Below are 9,622 nucleotides of genomic sequence, written 5' to 3' on the forward strand. Positions count from 1 at the left end.
AAGAATTTGGGGTTAAAGCAACTCTGCGTTGACTGAACTAATTGTTATCAGCCTTTCTGAAACCGAATATTCCGAGTTGGACAGTTCGGGGTTACTCAACCCTGAGTATCGTTTTTCACTCTGAGTTTTCTAAACCGGCTTCCTGAAATAGGGGCCTGCTGTCAGACCTGCAGGTTTATCCCTGTGCTGTTCTCATCTGTGTTATAGTGGACACAAACTATTTTTTGGAGTTGCATAAATAATTTGTGTGCCTTCTTATTTGATGCAGAACACCTGATTGTTCTGTAAATAGTTTTAAATGGTTATATAAAAAACGTCTGAGCCTTGGCTGCATTTTTAGGTAAATAGTACCATATAACTTTGTTGTTTGCAAAACTTGTGCATATTTTTAAAAATGTACAATTTCTATTTGCATTTCAAGTTATGAAAATGATTCGTTATACATGCCTGTGGTTTTTACAGTCAAAAATATCACTTTCTACTTGTATTTTAAATTTTGTCTGAATTTAGATAAATTGTGTATGTCAAAATGAGAAAATAACAGATTGGCAAGATAAACCGTTTTTAAAGGTGAAATATAGAGGCCAAATCAAAAGTAGTCAAAAACGGCCAATTATACCCTGGACCCCAGCTTTTTGGAGTATTTGAAATAATGGTAATATGAGTGATCCATATGGTCACAAAGAATAGCCACTTGTTTCTGTGCTACCAAAGTTCCCCGGCTTTCATTCAAAATGTGTTTATCGTCAGCACCTGCACATTAAACTACTTAAACATTATAAATGTCTTCAAGCTCACACTGAGGCCTGTGGGGCACTATCAGCCACTGAGACAGTACACACATTTATATGTGTATTTGTATATGAATATTTCATACTTTAAGGCTGCCTGTTTATTTAAGGGAGATGAACAAAATACATTGGAATTGTACATAATAATATCACAGATGATAAATTCAATAGATTTTAAGTAGATGCTTGTGCATTCTTAAAGTCTTATATGTTGAATTGAACTATGTGATCTGTTCAAAGCCTCCCAGTCAGTGCTGTTCTCCATGCCTGTCTGACTGTACATGATGTTATTAGCACAAACACTTTAAAGGTGATCGTTTAGGACTTCAGCAATAATACAGACAGCAATGTAGTTAGCAATAAAACAGTTTTATTGGGAATTAACTTAAAAAACAAACAAACATCTGTCTCCTATTTTTTGTCACACAGGAAAGAAGCATCAATATCTGATGAGAAGACTTATTTATTTCTTTTTTGGTGGTGTTTTTTTTGATTTCTTAACAAAAGGTGAACAAAGGTGTTTAAGTTCACCTAGGATGATTTGTTTTAATTTTCACATGGTCTTACTGAGGTGATGCGAATTGAAACATGCATTCTTTTTTGGGGGGGGCATGTGCTGGAAAAGCTTGAAAGGGGACCTTGAAAGTGCCTAAAAAGTGCTTGAATTTGACCCTGAAAAAGGCGTATGAACCCTGTATTATTATTTTTAATCTTTCATCCCCTTCACTGTCATGTACTCACTCTCTCCCATCTCTGGCTCCTGCCCGACTTCTTTCCACACGTTCATTGGCTGCCTCTCTCTGTAAAGAAAAGCGCAGCCCGCGCTATTATCAGCGCTCAGACGCCTCCAACCTGATTGCACTTCCATGGGTGGCTACGCTACAGCTGTCTCTGGACAGCAGCAGGTACCCAGAACTGCATGCCAGCAGAGACGGGCACCCATTTCTCCAACTGGCTGCTGTTGGCCCTCTGCCTGCTCGTCACCCTGCGTGCAAAGCTAGCCAGCACTCATCCCCCGCTCCCCCGTCAGCTGTGCCACCCAATGCAGGAGAGGAAACTGTCACACTCCCTCAACTGAGTAGACGCTTCATTCAAAAGCACCTGGCCAACACTTATGTTCAGTGAAGAAAAAAACATGCATATAAAATGTTCAGATGCAAGCTGGCTGTGAGAGAATGTTTGGTGTAGAAGGAAATGAGCGAAAAAAGTTTAATTTTGTGCCTCGAAGCAATTTTCTGCTCCTTGGCACTACTTGCTTTTTCCGCCAATATGCTTCAGTTTGTCTCCCGAAGCCAAACTTTGCACTTAAGAGCACAAATATCTGTTTTTCTGTCTCGTGCGGGGAAGTTTCTTTGTTAAACCCTTTGTTATAATTAATAAAAAGTCAATGTTACACAGCAGAAAAGCGCAGGGGAGAGAGTGGGGAAGAAAAGTGGCGGGAAAAGGAGGCGGTGAGGGAAACATATTTACTGACATCCATGGGCTGTCACCGCTCTGATTAATGGTGGCTGGAATCCCTGCCTGGTGAAAAGGTGTTGTTGGGGTGTAGAGAAAGCCCGGGCTCTGACCCAGAACTAATAGCATTTGACTTGAACAAGCTGTCCAACCTGAGAGAGTGAGTTTCTGCTGCTGCCAGTGTGCGCTGCAAAGAAGCTGAAATAACAAAAGTCAGAAATGTGGAGGGGGTAGACACTGCATCTAAGTTTACACTGCAGCCTTTGAACTTGGAACAGCTGGCCTCAATGGCACGTGCCTGGCCTCACTTTGGTCCTAACTTAATACATGAGGAATAGTTCCTCAAGTTTTGAGCAACAAATAAAAATTTTGGATACTTGGGAATTAATCATTAGACACCATCTGAGGCTGAAAGAAAAGGTGGTGTAAAGGCAATAACATGTAAACGTGTAAAGCCTGATTCTGAGAACCAGTATACAAGATAAATTCAAATTCAAATTTTTATTTGTCACGTACACAGTCATACACAGTACGATATGTAGTGAAATGCTTGGACAACTGCTCGTGACCTAAAGAAAACAAAAAAGGAAAAGGCTATGAATAAGATAGGAAATAAATATGAAAAATTAAAAAGGGTAAATTTAACTAGGAAGGAATAAAATATAAATTAAGGTTAAAAATGAAATAACTGTACAACACAAATTAGAATGAAGGGTAAATTTAACTGGGAAAGAATAAGATAAAATATATAAATTAAAGTTGAAAATAAAATAACTGTACAACAAAATACACAATATAGAACTATATAAGAATGTATGAAGAAATCTAAATATAAATAAATATATACACAATATATATACATATATATAATATATAAATTAAAGTTGAAAATAAAATAACTGTACAACAAAATACACAATATAGAACTATATAAGAATGTATGAAGAAATATAAATAAATATATACACAATAACAGCAGCTGTACAAGTATTAACTGGAAATGAAGAATATAATGTCCAGTGTTGTGCAATCCACATTATGTCTTGTGCAGTGCAAATATGCTTAAAGTGATTTAAGTGATGAAGTGAAAACAATGTCCAGAATGTCCAGTGTGTGTGTAAGAACCATATGTGTGGGTCAGTACTGTGTGGTGGTGTGATTGAGAGACCGTATCGCCTGCGGGAAGAAGCTCCTCCTCAGTCTCTCTGTGTTGGTCTTCAGGGAGCGGAATCGCTTTCCTGACCTCAGCAGAGAGAACAGTCTGTTGTTGGGATGGCTGAGGTCCTTCACGATCTTCCTGGCCTTGGTCCAGCACCGCCTGCTGTAGATTGAGTGCAGGTCAGGGAGCTCGGAGCGGATGGTGCGCTCAGCTGACCGCACAACCCTCTGTAGAGCTCGTCTGTCCTGCATGGTGCTGTTCCCGAACCAGGTTAAGATGTTTCCCGTCAGGATGCTCTCTATGGTGCAGGAGTAAAAGTTCCTGAGCACCTTGGAGGGCAGTTGGAAGTCTCTCAAGCGTCTGAGGTGGTAGAGACGCTGTCGGGCCTTTTTCACCACGGTGTTGATGTGACAGGACCATGACAGGTCCTGCGTGATGTGAACTCCGAGGTATTTGAAGCTGTCCACTCTCTCCACTGGGCACTCGTTGATGACGGGGGTCTGGTAGTTCCTCTCCTGCTTAGTGCTGAAGTCCACTATCAGCTCCTTTGTCTTACTGACGTTTAGAAGGAGGTTGTTCCTCTGGCACCAGTTCTCCAGATTCCTAATCTCCTTCAGGTAGGCCGTCTCGTTGTTATCAGAGATCAGGCCCACCACGACGGTGTCGTCAGCAAACTTGATGATGGTGGTGGAGCTGGTAGTGGCCACACAGTCATATGTGTACAAAGAGTACAGCAGGGGGCTCAGAACACACCCCTGGGGGGCTCCAGTGCTGAGAGTGGTGGAGGCTGAGACATGTCCGCCCATCCTTACTGCCTGTGGTCTGCCAGTTAGGAAGTTGGAGATCCACTGACACATAGATGAGCTGAGTCCCAGATGCTCCAGCTTGGTGGTGAGTGTGGAGGGAATTATGGTGTTAAATGCAGAGCTGTAGTCTATGAAGAGCATTTTAACATAATTCCCCCTTCTAGTGTCCAAGTGAGTGAGTGATGTGTGGAGGAGATGAGAGATGGCATCGTCTGTGGAACGATTTGGACGGTAAGCGAACTGTAGTGGGTCCAGTGTGTCTGGTAGTGAAGAAATGATGAAGTCTCTGACCAGGCGTTCAAAGCACTTCATCACTACTGAGGTGAGGGCTACAGGGCGATAGTCATTGAGAGAAGCAGGGTGGGGTTTCTTCGGGACAGGAACAATGATGGACTCTTTGAAGCATGTGGGGATCACCGACTGAGATAAAGAGATGTTGAATATCTCAGTGAACACAGGAGCTAGCTGGTATGCGCAGTCTCTGAGGATACGACCTGGGATGCCGTCTGGTCCTGCTGCTTTCCTGGTGTTCACTCTTTTGAAGGCTCTCCTTACTTCATGCTCGGAGATGACGAGCACGTTTCCGGTGCTGGCAGTATCTTCCTGTCTGCACTAAGACTAAGATTAGTGCAGATTAGTTGAGAACTATACTTTTTATTGCACGGCAAAAATACATTAAGTTCACAGTTTCACAGATAGGCTGTATTGAGACATGGTGCTTAAATGTTGATTCACATAAAGTCAATTCTTTTATTATTTATTTTGCCCCAAATCACAACAACAATGGCCTTAATGAGCTTTATACACTAAGATAAAGACCATACAATAATACAGAGAAAGTCCCACGCAATCAGAGGACACCTATGAGCAAGCAATTGGTGACAGTGGGAAGGAAAAACTCTCTTTTGAAAGGAAGAAACCTTCAGCAGGACTAGGCTCAGGGAGGGGGAGTCATCAGCCAGAACTGCTTGGGGGTCAGGGGACAGGACAAAAGACATCGTGGAAGAAATGAAAAAAGTGAGTTTTAACTTTTCCAGTTATGTGATTAGACATCCAATTTTGGTTAAGCCATGACTTTGACTTTGACTTTCGCTCTTTTGTATGCTGTTGACATGAAAGTAGAATGTGGGTTGTCTTGCTTAAATAAGCGAGGCTTTATTTAAGCAAGGTTACATCATCTGCATACATGGTTCAGACCTGTGCCATCCATCCTAAATGGATCATACTAATATCTGGGCTTTTTTGTTTGTTTGTTTTGCATTGTCGATTTTTAACTTATATTTTGGATGCGTTTTTCAGCATTACAGTAACTCCCACTACAGAATTGTATCTGATTTTAATGCAGTGCTCCCTGAAGGGTCACAGCGATTCATTAGTCGTGGTTTTTTGGCCTTGAAATCTCTCTTCTTTTGATTCTTTTAATGCTGTTATGTACCGTATATAATGAAATCCTCTAACTCTCAGCTCTTTCATGTTGAGACATATTATTCTTAATTTGCTAAACAATTTGCCCTCACAATCTTCAGACTGACAAACCCCCTCCCCGTGACAGTCTTTTTGCTTGAGAAGATTCCCTACCAATTGAAATGACGTGAAAGTAGCAGCTGTGTCCTGGTTGAATTCTCTAAATGCTGAGAAATTGTGCTTCATTGCTTCCTTTCTTATGTCCTTAAGATCCTGATGAATGGGCCATCCTTTAAGAAAGAAAAGGAGATAATTAAGATTGCCAGACTAACAAATACTGTACTTGTATTCTCTTAGTTACAAAGGCTACAATGCATTTTCCTGCAGTTGCAGTCCTGCATTCTCTTTCCTTGACCTCAGTGAGTAACATACAATGTGGAGTGTTTAGGAAAAGACAAAGAATGCAATCATTGTTTGTTTGTTTTTGTTTTTTTTGGGGGGGGGGGGCTATTTAAATTCAATCTCAGCCTTGCAGGGATATTATTTTACAGTTAGATCTATGTGTTTTGAACAATGACAGCACCACAGAGTATTTTAAGTCAAACAATCTGCATGGGATTTTAGTACCTTCAGCTTTTATTTGAGGATCTTCAGTTCTTTTTCATCCTTAGATTTACTATGTTGAATCACTGCCATGTTTGCATTTCTACTTGTGTGCTGTGTGAAATTGAACTGTTCATGTTGGTCTTGGAGTTTCTTTTGCTGAGAAGCAGGAACAGAAGACTTGAGAACCGAATCAGAGTCTGTGCACGGGCTCTAAGAGCTGCGGAAATGAGAAAAACGGCAGCTGAGCTATTATATAAGGAAAATAAGTGAGCTGGTTACAGTTACAATCAATTTATGTTTGTTTAGTCCTATATTACTATCAAACTGATCCATCACCATTGTTGAAGTCTGATTTGAACGTTAGATTACAGTGTAAGGTAACGCAGTACTATATGAGGCATGACTGTGGCCAGATCTTTGACCCCAAACCCAGAACCAGTGCAGACTGCTCCTGATTTTTTCCACAAAGAAGTATTTCACACAAAGGTAACTTAACAAAGGGCATTAACAGAGCTCTGGGAGAATGCATGGGTCATGGAGGTGAGTCGTCTACGAAACAGGTTAATTAATCCCAAAACTATCCACGGAGAATTGTCCACAAAGATGAGAAGCGACTGGTCCAGATTGCTTGATTTTACAGAAGCAGATGTCCAGGAGCGGTTTGGGTCCACAGGGTTATGACTGGAGTGGTGAGTATCCAGTGAGGGTCCAGATTATAAGGTTGAGGGAACAGGTGAGCATTCAGCAGCAGGTCCACTTCCACAGCCAACGAGGAGATGGAAGTGGAAGAAGAAGGAATGTTAAATTACATAATACACAAATCCTAAACAGTCAATGTGATATTTTTGTCAATCCCTTTAATTAAAACCAAAATCTGCACTTCGGTTACATGTTGATTGTTTGACCTGTCATTAAACCTGTTGCCTGTTAATCTAACCAGCTGTTGTGAGGTGTCTCACCATGATTAGGGTTTAAGGACTTGATATGGGTTAGTGTCATGAAATTTAAATTGAGCTTATAGTATTTTTTTAAAGATATTTTTGAAATTTTTACAGTAATATGAGGTAATGGGGTTGCATTTACTGTTTTTTAGGAAATAGGGGAGTATTTCAGTCAGTACTATTATGTGGGGTATGATGCCACTGCCACCCTTACAGTGTAATGTTTTTGAACAAAGCACTGGGACTGTTCCATTTCTGCATTTTGTCTGAAGGCATTAAGTGAGAATTAGGACTTGGGAAGTGAAAGCAGCCGTAGCTACCTCCCTGTTCTCCTCTTTAAAAATGCCACATAAAAAGGGTCTTCGCTTCAAATAATCTGCAGCATACTTGCCAGGAACATCATCCTGTTTCTTTGCTGAGGGTAACAGCAAGCCCAACAGCTGGGACATAATGAAGCTTTCAGGCACTTGTTCTCCCATCGTGTAGCACCAGCCCCTGTCTGCTTCCACCAGATGTTCCCTGCTTTCCTTCCAAAAGGCTCTGCTGCCAAAATGGGTACGGAAACCAGCTAACTCCACAGTCAGTTCATGATTGTAGGGTGATAGTTGGGTTAATTGCTTGTTTCGTGTCTGCTGGGCAGTGCCCTGCCACTTTGTTGTCATCTTGTATGTAGCTGGGAAAATTAGTTTGATGGTAACCCGAGCTGCTGTTGTCAGGCTCTTTGGTCCGGAGTCAGCTGGGAGCAGATAAACCCGATGCTATTGACTTACTTTCGGGGGAGCTGCCATTATGAATGACTATTGTCTGAGTTTTGATGGAGGACGTGTCACTGTGTGTCCTAAAAAGCACACAGTCCTCTTTTCCACCAAATCAAATGAAGATGTTAGGGGGACATGGGTGTGACTGAGCACTGATCAGATGCTGCTCACCTCCTCGGAAAACTCGGGAATATCTCTTCACCAACTGCACAGTTGTATGCTCAGGAATCTCTACCTGCAATGAAAAAGAGGCCTCTGAAACCTTATTAGAGGTTCAAACAAGTTTATATCTGCATGTGTTTGGACATTAGCAAGCTCTATATGCAAACAACCAAATTTCAGGTTGAAGAATTGGTCGAAATGTATGGCTAGTTTCAACTCAATGCCTTCTGAAGTAACAAAAACACAATTCTGTTCCTCTTTGTGCCTGGGTGTGCCGTTCTGCAGTGCATTTCCTGTTAATTGCTTCGTCTGATGTAACCCTTGCCAGTGGAATCATGTTGCAGGCTCACAGAATTAATTGAGACTAGATGTTACATATGTAATTAAATGAACTCGTATCATTTATGCTTCGCTCGGTTCCTGTTAAACTGGTAGCACTCGAACCTCGCTTTTCTTTGGGGCAAATGAAGAAATCTCTATGGGCCATCCTGTCACTGATCAATGCACATTTAGATGTTTAACATCTGGCAAGCCACTGGAAAGTGGCTTCTATGGCAACACTGCGTTGCCATCATCCTCCCATCATTAGCTTTCACCATTGCCCCAGGGTTCATAATGTCGTTAGAGATGCAGAAAAGTGGCGTTACATGGCGTTTCCCAGCTCCTTTTATTGAAGAAGCCTGCTATGCTGCCTGCTTGTCCTATTCCACGGACACCACAGGGAAATAAGACATGACGAGAGCGCACAGACGCGAGGTTTAAAATTTCCTGCATCAAATGTATTTTTTGGGGTGGGGGTGGTGGATTTGGCAAACAAACGGGGTCACACAAGCTCGTGGAAAAAGCTTTTACTGCAATGCTGTAATTTCTGAGGGTGCTTATGGAAAGTGGACTATAAAGGATTTGATGTTGTTGACCCTGTTGGCGCATGCAAAGATCAGTACTGTGGATTTTCGGTCCCTCTTTTACACCCAGAGCCTCGGCCCTCTACGTTTCTTACTATCTGCCCATCGCTGCACTAGTTTTAATCGAATGTGCAGTCAAAATGATCAGCCACAACGACTGAAATTATGTAGTTGTAATTACAAACAGATGGGAGGCTTTATTTGCACTTAAGGCGGTGGTGTGCATGGGAAATGCAGTGTGAACAAGAATAATTAAGAAGTTAAAGTCCTGTTTTTGTTTTTTTTTGTGGGGTTTTTTCCCCAAGTTGTGTTTAAATATCAACACTACGATGTACATTTGTTTTAAATTAACAGTATATTAATGCTTGGCCTGGAGCAGCCCTCACCTTCAAGCCTTTACTGAGAAGATATAGATTTTTATTCTATTTATATATTTATTTTCTGAGACTTGAGTGTGTTTATTTGTTTTGGAGGAAAGCAGTGTGTTAAAGTTGTGGTGCCCCATGCAGGAGATACTTCCTGATACCTGAGGACTCACTGGGGAGGAGAAAGCAACTCATCAATCGAGTCACATGTCACTTTCTGCTTTGTGGCCTCTTTGTGGCGCATATAAAACACTGTCACACAATGGGCAC

The sequence above is a fragment of the Haplochromis burtoni genome, unplaced genomic scaffold (assembly GCF_018398535.1).
Source record: "Haplochromis burtoni strain Fernald_Lab_line unplaced genomic scaffold, NCSU_Asbu1 Contig_263, whole genome shotgun sequence".
Classification (NCBI taxonomy): Eukaryota; Metazoa; Chordata; class Actinopteri; order Cichliformes; family Cichlidae; genus Haplochromis; species Haplochromis burtoni.